Raw genomic sequence first — 13572 nt, forward strand, 5'->3', positions numbered from 1 at the left:
ACCAGAAAAAAATATTATAGGCATTAATTCATCTACATATTGAAGTATGTTTAGTTACTATTCCATTTACCAGGACATTGTCTAATTAATGTTGTATAAAAATCTCTAATTAATGTTGTATAAAAATTGTAGACTTAGCCTGAAATAGTATTTAGTAGAATTTATTGTTTTTTTTTTCTTTAAAGACACTAGCAAGGTTTATTTCCCCTCTTTTAATTCCCTTTATAAAAATAGCTTGTGGACATGTAAGAATAACTTGCTAACTGATTATTACACACACATCAAAGTATTTTTAATTCCTAATTAATCTAATCTAATCCAAATAGAATGCTGACCAAAAGCAAAAAAGAAAAATAAATATCTCCTTGCATTAGTCAAAAATATTTTTCTTCTTTTATACAAGCATTAAATGGCTGAGGCAGAAGAAGCAGTTAAATAGGTGAATAAAACTGAATGGAGAATCCTGTGCAAAACTGAACATCTGAGATATACTATGAAACTTTTATTATTTGATTTAAGTTTCTTTTTTAATAGTTGTTGATGACAATACAATGATCTTGACATATCATACATTTGAATCAAATAGGGCATAATTTCTCATTTTTCCAAGTGTACATGTTGCAGAATCACATTGGTTATACGGCCATGTATATACATACAGTAATACTAGTGTCTATTTTATTAAGTTTTATTTATTTTTGAAAATACATAACACTTCCTTAGAGACATCATGACTTCAATTCTAGACCATTGCAGTAAAGCAAATACCAGAAGGAAATAAATCACTCTTGATTCGAAAATTATGGTTTCCCACTGTATTTAAAAAAAAAACCAGTTATGTTTACACCATGCTGTAGTCTAATAAGTTTGGAACAGTATATATCTAAACAAAGAACACATCTTAATTTAAAATAATTTATTGATAAAAGTGCTAATGGTCATCTGAGATTTCGCCAAGTCATATCTTGTTGCTGGTGGAGGGTCTTGCCTGGATGTTGATGGCTACTGGCCCATCAATGTGGTGATCTCTGAAGCTTGGGGTGGCTCTGGCCAATTCTCAAAGAAAACAGTGAAGTTTGCTCCATAGATCAATTGTTCCTTTCATTAATGATTTGTCTATAACATGCAGTGGTGCTTGATAGAAAGTCCATTGTTTGAAGAAGCCACCTTCATGGATGATCTTGGCTGGGTCCTCAGGTTGACCTACAATAGCTTCTCCCTCAGCACCTGCTGCTTTACCTTGCTCATCTGTGTTATATAAATGGCTTCTTTTCTTAAACATCATGCACCAATTGTGCCAGCATTAACATCTTCTGTAGTTTCCTCACCTCTCTCAGCCTTCATAAACTAAAAGAGGGTTAGATTTTTTTTTTTTTTTTTCTGGATTGACTAATTTGTGACTAGTTTGATCTCCACATTATCAGTAGAGCTGCTTGCTTTCTTATCAACTGTATGCTCACTGGAATATCTATTTTAATTACCTTCAAGAACTTTTCCTTTTTATCCACAAGCTGGCTCACCGTTCAGCACCAGAGGCCTCAGTTTAGGTCCATCTCAACTTTTTGCACGCCTTCCTCACTGAGCTTAACCAATTCTAGCTTTTGAATTAAACTGACAGATGTGCAACTCTTCCTGTGATTTGCACCCTGACAGGCCATTGATGGGTTATTTCTTGATCTAATTTTAATATTATTGAGTAAATTGGAATGAAGGAGGCCTAAGGATAGGAGAGAAAGGGGGAAATGACCAGCTGCTGGAGTAGTGAGATCCAACATTTAGGGATAGTTTGCTTTCTCATATGGACACATTTTCTATGCCCCAAACAATTCGAACAATTGTTAACAGTAGCATTGAAGACCAATGATCACAGGTAATCACAAAAGATAAAATATTAAGGAAAAGATTTGAAACATGGGAAGTACCAAGATTTGTCATAGACACATGAATTGAGCTCATGGTGTTTCAAAAATGGAGCTAATAGATTTGTTTGCCATAGAGTTGGCATAAATCTTCAATTTGCAAAAATCATGCCATAAAGCAAAGCACAGAAAAAGAGATATAACTGTATTATTTACAGTGTTATTCTTAATTACCTGATTATCATTCTGTTTCACAGTATATGTGGTAGGTGTAAGATACTGTCACTATGAACATTCACATATGGTATCCCTGTCAGAACTCGCTAAAAGGAGGAAAGGTCAATAGAATGAAATTGCCACACCATGAATCTAACATCCCACTTAATATAGAGATATATGACTAATAAAATGTTTTTATCACTCTGCCTATATTTACTTTATTGTGATTAAGTTATTATAAAAACATGAGTTTTATAACATGAAAAACAGAATGAATTTATCAATTAAATCCAGGAGTTTGTCACTGTGTATTCAATCCTCATTTCAGAGCAAAGACCCCAATTCATACATGATAGCAGTATAATAATATCTTGAAGCAAAGAGCTATTTTCATAGCACATTACATAATAGACTAGGTGTGAAATTAGTTTTATGGTGAATGGATACCCTGAAGGTTGTTAGTTTTCTATTATGTACAACTTTTTGTACACCAAGGCATTAACATTTCTTCAGATAAAATTAATATGCCTAAATTAATGACTAACTCTTAAAGTGCACTCAACATTTCCTATGTATCCAAATATTTATTCCACTTTTATCTTGCAATAGTAATGTAAAGAGTTTTGCTTTATGTTTCAGCAATACATTTATTTTGCATAATTTAAGGGAAGAAATGAAAATTTAAAAAGGTCACTTTTTCCAAGGGAAATATTGTGAGAAAAACAATTTAGCATTTATAAAATTACAAAGTTACAAACATTGTATTGCTTGGGTATAGTTCAATTCACAAAGAATTTAATGGTAAAGTTAAATTTTTGTATAATCAAATCTAAATTAGAATGACAAAGAATTTAACCAGAAACATTTGCTTAAATTAATTTAGTAGCAAAAAACTGAAGGTCAATTGATTTTTTTTTTTTTTTGAAATTGAGCTGCTAGTGTAGCACTTACTAACCAAAACAAAACAGTGGGTTCAGAAAATGCACTTCTATTACTCATAGATACTTTTGGATCCATGTATTGTAATGAGTTTGGTTTCTTTACTTAAAAGTGACAACAGGAACTTGTAAAATGTCAGATTTGATTGTTTGCAATTGTTTTCATGCCAAAAAATTAACAAATTGTGTTTAAAATTGTTAAAAATAAGTATTTTAATGTTTTCTATGTATGGATTTTGTAAACATTTAGCACACAGGTTTAACAATTGGATATTTTCAGTTGTATGATTATCCTTACATTATTCTAGGCAATGTTATTATTTTTAAAATTATCTTTAAAGCAATTCATTCATATAGGAATAAAACTGATATGAAAGGAAGAGATTTGTAAGAAGATTACTTATGCATGTGCTATATGCTGCTAAAAATATGGCATTAGAGTGAAATTGGTTCTTATTTATTCTGAAGATCATTTTCTGTAAATGTGTTACATATTAGGTTAGGAAAAATATTTTAAGCAGTTTTTTTCAAGGTAAAACATAATCTCTACTATCTTTCCAATCATTTCACAGAATGATTTTTAAAAGTTCTAGGCACTGCAATGTTAAACCCGTGTGCTAAATGTTTACAAAATAGATAAACAGAAAACATTAAAATAGTTATTTCACTCCAGATAAACAGAAAATTATTCCAATCCTCTCCCAGATATCTCTGTTTTTATTAATTGTGAAACATTACTTATTATATCAATTGACATTAACCAAACTGTCCTCATAGGAGGAATAACTAAGTTTTATTGAATTCTTAATTTGTCTCCATTGCTAACTAAGCACATTAAGTAATTTATCTAATTTTTTTCATGAAAAATTAGAAACACTTACTGTTAGTATGTTTGTTTTATATACAAAAAACTGTAGACTTCATATGAATTATTAATTGTATCAGTTGATTTGATTTGCTTGCTAGCTACAGAAATCAGCTTTTGCCCATTGAAACAAAAGGAGATTAAGTGGAAATAAATGGGAAACAGCTTAAGAATACATCAGGCTCTAATAGATGTCCATTCATCTTAGCATTAAGAGCTCAGCAAATGCCTACTATGAATGCATCTGATTGAACTGATGAGCTGAGGTTGTGGGAATGTCAAACCTCTGGCACTCAAGAAGAGATGTTTCACCAAGTGTAAGTCAGGGTAATATTAAGAAAGGAAAGGCTAGCATATGCATTGTATGCATATAAGCTCGTCCATAAACCTATTAATCGAATAATAAACATTTATTTTCAAAAGATATTTTATACTGACCACTAGCAGGTAGACTGCTATGAAACATTTCTTCTTGTTCATTATATATTTAACAAGAAGAAAACAATTTAAAAATTAATAGTTACACAAAATCTAAAAATATCAGTTAAAATGTATAAACATTAAATAAGTATATCAGATATTTTATTTATATATATAATGTATTTAATTAAAGGAAATTCTATTACATGCTACTTTTAATAATGTCTAATCACAAATAGGGTTTTCAATACATTGAGCATCAGAGTTCTGAAATTTTGTATCTGAAGAAAAAAAAAGTCTGAGATCTAATTGTTTTGTGTGAATTGACTATCACATATTTCATTATCATAACTATGAAAACACATTGGAAGTAGACGGAATTTTTTCTTCTTATCCATGGGTTTTTAATACACAGATTCAAACAACAGAGGATGGAAGATACTTGAAAAAGTATTGAGTCTCTACTGAACATGTACAGATTTTATTTTCTTGTCATTATTCTCTTAATGATAGATTATATAAATTATTCATATAGCATTTACATTGTATAGATACAATAAGCAGTCTAGAGATGACTTAGGGTATATGATCAGTTGCAAATAAGTTATATGTAAATATCACCGTACTTTATATTAGTCATTTGAACATAGAAGGATTTTGGTATCCTTGGAGGTTCCTGCAACCAATAGCCCATGGATACTGAGGGATGACTGTTTTCAATTAACTTACTAGTAACAGAGAATGCATTCAATTTGCATGACATATTTAAGGAATATATCATATATTATAATTTATATGAAAAATAAAGGATATGGTTATCTTAAGCTATATCCTTACTAATATCAAATAAGCATATCACTAAACATTATCCAAATGAATTTTTGTAGTATATTAAAAGTAACAAAACATGTATGTCCCAATTACTGTTTTACATTATGTCTAGAAAATAGCTATTTAATGTATCAGTTATCTGGCATATTTCCTTAGAGACCTATTGTTTGAGAAAAAAAAAAACTAAATTGGAAATTATTCATTATTTCCAGTAGGTCTTAACAGTAGCATAAATTGTTGAACATGAAGTATATTTCAAAAATACAGAAATGGTTAATACTTTCATGGAAGTTACCATCTCTGGGATGAAATATTTTAAATAATGGGAAATTTAGTTTTTTATTTATTGTCCATAATGTTAATTCCATACCTTATCCCAGCTTTCATTTTGACAAGACAGTGAACTAAACACAAAGGTTTGATGATGAAACAGAACAAACAAATATCAATGTTCTTTTATTAATTTTAGAATATTTATTTGAAATTACTACCATAATTCTGCTTCATTTACCTGGCAGCATTGGTGAGTGAGCTATTTCACAAATATGCATTATCTAAATGATTGAAATTCTCTCAACAACTAACTGAAACTTTCATTTTTAACTGTTCTGTTAGAAATCTTCAATAACTTATGACACACTTTTCTGACTCATTTTATAGTAGAGTGAATGTAATTTTGCCTTTCCTTGTTGATTCAATCAATCATTCTAAATGATATTCATTTATTCATCAAACATTTCCTGAATGCCCACTCTTTTTGAAAATCTGCAAAGCACTTAAACTTAACTTTGAGACATTGGATCTCAAACATGAATTGTCTATTGATAGCCTTCGGGTTAGTAGGTAGCTGAAAGGTTTTGTTTTCCTCTCTTAAATGACTCTCCTACAAGGAGAGGTTTTCAATTTTCTTTGGATTCTTTCAAGGGTCTGGTAAATTGTCCCTAAATCTTAGCATGAACAAATCTATGTGAAATCTATGTTGCAATACATTTCTCTTATGAATGAAACCCTGCCTGGACCCCAAATCCAAAATTCTTCTGCAGTTTCCATTTCCACCCTAATTATGGAAACATGATTATTTTATAAAAGTTGTCAATGGAATGTAAATATAATGGATTAGTATGACCTCTAATCTGTTTTACCATTTCTCAATTTTCTCATTAAATTTGAATTCGGTGATTTTGCATTTTAGGGGATTTTTCTCTCGTGCAACTTAGAGAGGCCATTATTCTTTATATCCTACCAAATCATCTAACCCAACTACATTTTATGCAGCACATATGATGAGGTAATCAGGCACTTGGCATTCTTTAGTTATATTCCCTCATGAGCATTTCTATAATGGAAAGACCCAAGAACTCCCTGACTCCCCGCTATTCTTCTCTTGAAATCCACAACACACTGGTAGTAACTCACAAATGCTCACCTCAAAGGCACTTTCACTAACTTCTACAATGATTTTGCTAATAATAAATTCTCTTTTGTTTAAAACATATTCCAGATATTCATTTCCTGTTGACATTCACAAAACATCAGATGTCTTTAGAAATCTGATTAAGGTAAGCACATAATAGAGGCAGTAGATGTTTTATGGCAATTAGTTTCCAATAAACCCAGTGGATTTATTTTTCTTTATTTATAGATTTATATTTTTTTACCATGATTCATTACTGTATTGAATATGGAAAAATAACAAGAATTGTGACTTTAAATGACTAGACACTGAAATTAAAAGAAACCTTTGGGGGAAGATATTATCCTTGAAAAGAGATAGTGTGTTTGGGCACATGTAGGTACAAGAGATAAGGAAGTAGACTTTTGAAATGCAGAGAAGGATATTTTAGAGTAAGTTTCAATTCACTGGCTCATGTCCTGCTCTGCCTAGAAACTTGGAAAATTCATCCTAGTAAAAAGGTTAAAGTGAATCCAGTCTTGAAAATCAGGATCCTGTCCTATTCTCACAGTGTTGATGATTAAACACCTGAGAAATGCAGAGGCAACAGGAAAAAAAAAGTTTTATCTAAAGAATAAGAGAACGAGAGAGAGAGAGAGAGAGAGAGAGAGAGAGAGAGAGAGAGAGGGGGACTCCTCCAGAGAGGAGGGGGTCCAGAGCTGGTACCCCAGGGAGGGTGCTGTCCTAACCCTTTTGTAGACTTGAGGTTGCCTTTCTTCTCCTCTCCCTTCCTCTCACCATACCTGTGTGGTTACCAAAAGCGCAGAAACAGAGCCCTTTTTGTATTAACTAAAAAAATGAATGAACTCCTTGATGAGAATAACAATTCCCTAGAGGCAAATGACCTTGGCAGCAGATTGGAAGAGGGGGACTGCTCTGGAGGTATTAACATTTTGTTTATTTTTGAATCAGTACCCATCTTCCTAACCCAATAATTCATTATTTACACTGACTGTCCTTTTGCCCAGGTCTCAAGAGGAAATTCATAAACACAGGGAGCCACGAACCCCCAAAAGACGAGAAAAGAACTTTAGTGAGGAAAAAAAAAAGTACACTGCATTGATTAAAGATTAGGTTTGAAGTGCATATGGATTGCAGCCATGCTTCATAGTTTGCATAGGTTTTGTTAATTTTCTTGTAAAATAGAAATAAATAAATGAATGGTGCTTTATTCCTTACTGAAACTTGACCAAAGTTGGTATCAGTTACCTGTGTGCTTAGTGTACATACAGGAGCAACGATTAAAACCCTGATTCCATACGAAAATTGTAGTCGCTAAAAAAATTAATTACAATCATAATATACTCATGAAACCTGTGGTAAATGTCCATGCATTTAAATAGTCCAAAATTGTTTTCTAACTGAACAGAGATCCTGAAGTATCTCACTGGAGGTGGAGGATACTGGAGAAATGTAATGACTCGTGGAGCCCTCAGGCCTCTTCTTCAGAACTGTTCACCTTTAAATTTATAATAATAATAATTATTATTATTACTATTATTGTTGTTGTTTTGGTACTAGGGATTGAACCCAGGTGTGATTGACCACATATTCCCAGCACTCCCCTGCACATACACTGCCGCAAATAACTCACTTGGAGGTCAGCATGAACAAGGAACAACAAGCAGCAGAAGCCGAAGAAGCAGAAGAAAAAAAGCTCCTTTATTGTATACAGCAGTCTTTTTATAGTATTGTGAACAAAGAAGGCAGCCTTCCAACAGCAATAAATCAGGTCTTTAGGCTAAACATAGTATACAGAAGTAACTTTCTAATCAGAAGTGACCTGCTTCTCATGGTTTAATCTACTCTTGGGCTGGAGCATTCTGAGCTCTGCTCTTTGTTAAGAACAGATAAAAATTTTCTCAGTGCCCTCCTAGCCCACTTGGCAGAACATCCCGTTTTCGGGAAAGCCCTACCACAGACAGCAAACATCTCCTTTGGGAGCATGTTCGCTGTTATCTAAACCTTGAAGGAACATCCCATTTGCGGGCAAGCTCCATCAAAGACAGCAAACATCTCATGTGCAAGTATGCTTGCCGTCACTTTGTCACCTTATCTAGACCTTGACAGAACATCTCGTTTGCAGGCAAGTTCCATCAAGGACAGTAAGCATTATGTTTTCAAGCTCACAGTCACATCTGATTCTCTACAACACACTTTTTTTTTTTTTTTTTTTTTGAGACAGGGTCTCACTAAGTTGCTTAAGATCTCCATAAATTTTTGAGGCTGGCTTTGTACTTGCGATCCTCCTGAATCAGCCTCTCTGTCTGCTGGGATTACAGGCCACATCCCCACATCCCACTACGCTCAGCCCATCTTGAACTTTGAAGGCTAAACCATCATATTCTAGGATATGTATGGATTTTGTTTGTTTGCTCCAGTTTAAGTTTCTGAAAAGAAACTTTAAATATAGTTGAAAGCAATAGTCAGGTTAACCTGAGACCTTTTGTTCTTCTTTATTATGCATTTATACTACCAACAATAAAACATAGGCAAATGAAGTATGTGGTGGAAAATGTAAATATACAGACAGGTAGCTAAATGTAGCTAAATTTACATCTGTTCCACTGTTCAATTTCATATCAAATAATCCCCTGTTTAATTCATTTTAGCTTTTTCCTAACTGGAGTTCAATATACATGTCTTCAGTTAATAAATTTGTATTTCAATATTCTTGTCAGAGACCCTACTCTTGCCAATTTCTTTCCATAATACTTTCAATTAAATTGCACAAATGAGGAAATGCTCTATATAATTCATTCTTAGGTAATAATAACTAGTATGAGACTGAACTCTATTCTATGGTTTGCACTGATTCATTGCTTTTGCTTTTAATTCTTCTAAGTATAATTTTTACTGGGACAGAGTCGTGGTTTGAATTCAGGAAAATAACATTGAAAATGTATGCCTGGAAATAAAAGCAGAGTTTAATTAAACTCATGGATTAGGGATGAGGACAAGGTTATTAAACAAATGTGAATGTGTTCCTGAATGTCTCTTTGAATTTGGCTCAATCAGTGAACTTATTTTCTAAGATGTTTTACTGTAATTGGTGATAGTGTCTTGGAGGAAACTGTGTTAAAGGAGAGATATAAATGAGAAGTAATCCAAAGACTCAGAAGCCAATAGCTGATACTGCAGTTCAGAATGAAAGAAAAAAAACAGTAAATGTCTATTGAAAATTAAATTTGAAAGAGCGGACTTTGCCTGTGCAGGTAAATGAATGTTTCCATTTTGCCCAAAGTTACATATTCGAATGCAAAGTAGTAGAGGAATACCTTCATCAATGTCTTGGTATTTAAGCATAGATGAGGTGTAGATATTTGGAGAATTGCCAAAATTAAAGCAGTATAAAAAGCGGTACATTTAAAGCAGATATTCAGCTGTGAACTACTACTGATTCTCATACAGTGGTAAGAGACAATGGAAGATATAGGAAGACACAGACTAGTTGCAGAAGAGGAAAACACAATACATTAGCCTATGCAATTATTTTTGTGTATGTTATTAAATAATTTGAAATATACTTCTCCTATGGAAAAGCATTTACAAAAAGCTTTTATAAATATATTGTCCTAAGAACTTCAATTATAAAATAATATTAAAATTCAAATTTTGTATCTGTGAAAATTCTATATACAAAGGATAAACATTTCCACATTTGCCACACTAACTTTATCCAAAATTTTCTTAATGTGATAAAACTTCATCAATTGTATTTCAGCAGAGACTATCAAGAATCATTTTCAAAATAACCAACCAGCTTTTGGAAACTGTGCAAATTATTTTCTTTATTGTCCCAGAGGTGCAGACACTTTGAATTCCCTTATAATTTATATATTGATACTATCTCCTTTGAGACTAATTTAGAACGTGTGAAAATACAACTGAAATTTAGTGGTATATACACTAAGATGTAAATGTTCACTCTGGGAACATCTAGAGTCTTAAATCTGGATATCTATTAGGTCCTTGGTCTACACGTACCTTTGATCATCCTAAATGTCCATAAAATGCAGATTTCAGGGCGTTAATTCAAATTAAAGAAAAATTCAATAGACTTGATCACTTGGGAATACTGACCAGGCTCAAGTACCCTTTTATTTTAAAAGTCAATATTATTTTATCTATTCACTTAAAGTCTTTCAAATAAAATCAGATTTTCTAGAAAATCTTTTGTATATACCCCTAAGAAAAATGTGGTGAATTTCCTTATATCCATCTATATTTAATAGGTTGGCTGGCTTATCATCATTTCAATAGTCAGGGAGAATAAAAGTCCCTTCAGTCATTTAAACATGTGTGGCAAATATTTACTGATATGAACTTATTAATAATTAAATGGACAACTGAAGTAAATGTACATTTGTACACCTTTCTAACATTTAAAAGGAAGAAAAAGACTGCCAATTGATAAATTGTACACATATTCTGATATACTTTATTCTGTAGTATATTCTCTCAATGAAAATTCCTATGTAGCAAATGTTTGAAACAGGATATAGATGTCCATTCTTTATTATCAAATAAATTAAGAGGAGTGTGTGTGTGTGTGTGTGTGTGTGTGTGTGTGTGTGTGTGTTGTGTGTTCACAAGTCATATATAATCACATGGTTCTTCTGTGCTAACCACCTTCCCTTTCATGGGGCCTTATCCTTCTGTAAAAATGGCAGATAAGTAGGCATTTCTATGTGAATAAGATCTAAACTCTAATGGGGTAAAATAAAAATTATTTGAAAGAGCATAAGCAGGAAATTTTGACAGTAATAGTTATGTTGAACACTCTAGTATAAGTATAATGGGTGAAGGCTATAGAAAGGGATGGTAGAGTAGCAATAGCTTTTAGAAAATCTTTACAAAGCATATTTTTTAATAAAGATGGCCGATGGCAGCTTCGTTCAATAAAAAGTAAAGAAAAAATGCAGTTTTAATATGCCAGTAAGCTATTAATTATCCATAGCTTTATTTTCCCTTTGTATTCATTATTGATTTTTTTCCTTTTTAGTGTCTACCAACAGCATGCTGGAGTATTTAATTTCCTTGCTGTGTTTAGCAAAGCAATTTCAAGGTTTGCATTATGATTTTTAGTTTTGGCTCATCAACACAAGAACAGAAACCGAATCATTCTGAAAGGCATATTTTTCATATGCTTCTTTCATACAGTTGGGTCAAATAATAACTAGAATCAAGCTTCATTATAGTCACTACTTTGTAAATGTCATTATTAAAACACGTCATTCATTTAGTTTGAGTTATATTCCCCATTGTTGTATAGTGTTTTACATTGTGTCCTCTGGTGTGAGAACTTTTAAAATTTTTATTTGTTTTTGTTTTACACACATTTGTCTTTGCACAAAACTAAGAAGACTTAATAGTTTTTCATTTAAACCAGCACTCTTTGGTGGGGGAGAAAACAGTATTAATAATTAGGCTCTGGTGAATGTCCTAAGCAAAACTACACCATGGTACTTTCCAAAATTCTGCTTGAAATATGTACTCTTACCGTGTAGCGTGTTTAGTTCATCTCTAAAAGACCAGATAATTAGAGTGTTAGAATATCGAATGGCTAATTTCCAAAGTCCTAGTGTTCAAATTATATTTTATTTTTACACCTATAAAGGGTACTCTGATGTCAGCAAGGTAGATTTGTATGAATACTAAATCACAGTGGTCTACTAATATGAGCATAGCAAGGTTAACACTGTGGCTGTTTATTTGACCTTCACAGAATAAGTTTTGTACTCAGCCTAGTATTTGAATCCACCACTGCTTTGCAGTATGCCCTTGAGAAAGTGCTGAAATTATTTGACACTAAACTTCATTCATAAGATAAGGGTATCAAACTCTGCATGGTAAATTTCTGTGAAGATTAAATAAAATATTGTGAAATATACAACAAATCCCATGGTACTTTACACACTGTGGATGCTCAGTAAATATTTCTTTCTTTCCAATCATAAATATTAAGTTGACAACATATTTCAAGTCTACCATACTGATAAGTTGTATGTGATCATTTGTTTTATATTTTTACAATATTTTCATTTAGAAATGTTATATATTTTTATAAAAATAATAATATCTACTTCCATATGTTTGAAAGACACCTGATATTGTTTCTTACTTATGCTGCCTTTAAATTGTTTTTGAACTCCATGTTCAAATATCTTCTTACTTTCATTTCTCAAATTATGTGGAAAATTTCTATAAATGTTTATTTATTTATTTTTTGCTTCTACCTTTTCATTTGTAGATATTATTTTGATCATGTATTGACTTCTTTGCAGAAGTAGAAAAATAAAAATCCCTATTTAGCTAAAGAAAATATGAGATTAAAAATTAATCCTTTGTTGTAAAAAGAAATCAGAATTCCCTTTAGGGAAAATTTGGCTAATGAGGTGAAAGAGTAAGTCATATACAATCCTAATTGAAGCTGTATTTAACTTCCTGCCAAAAGTAACAAAACAAAAACAGAAACAAACAAGGAAAAAACCTATTATGCATACTCAATACAAAAAGATAAGGTTTATTGTCAAATATTTTTAAAACATTTGTTATATTTGTCCATATGAGATGCAAACTTCATTTTTATAAGTCAAAGTTTTGTACAGTATGTCTTAAAAGAATTTGAAATTCATAACATTTGGCGACTACAGCAAAGAGTGATCATTCACAAAAATACATATATATATGCAAATAAAACATATGTGTGTATATGTATATATGTATATATACATGCATGTATTTTTACACACACACACATATACACACACGTACACATACTGTAAGGTTTCCCTTTCCTTAAAATCATCTGTTTGGCAGGGCTAGAGAGAATTTCCTAGAAACCAGACATCAGTTCTACAGTTAGTTCTTATTTTTGCTTAGGAGAAGTTGAGGTGATTTGTGAAGTATGGTGGACTGTGGATGAGAAGATGGTAATAGTTTTTATTTATGACAATGCTTAAATGTGAGGAGGAAAATTAATCT

This window comes from Spermophilus citellus, assembly GCF_964194105.1.
Source record: "Spermophilus citellus genome assembly, chromosome: 8".
NCBI classification, from domain to species: Eukaryota; Metazoa; Chordata; class Mammalia; order Rodentia; family Sciuridae; genus Spermophilus; species Spermophilus citellus.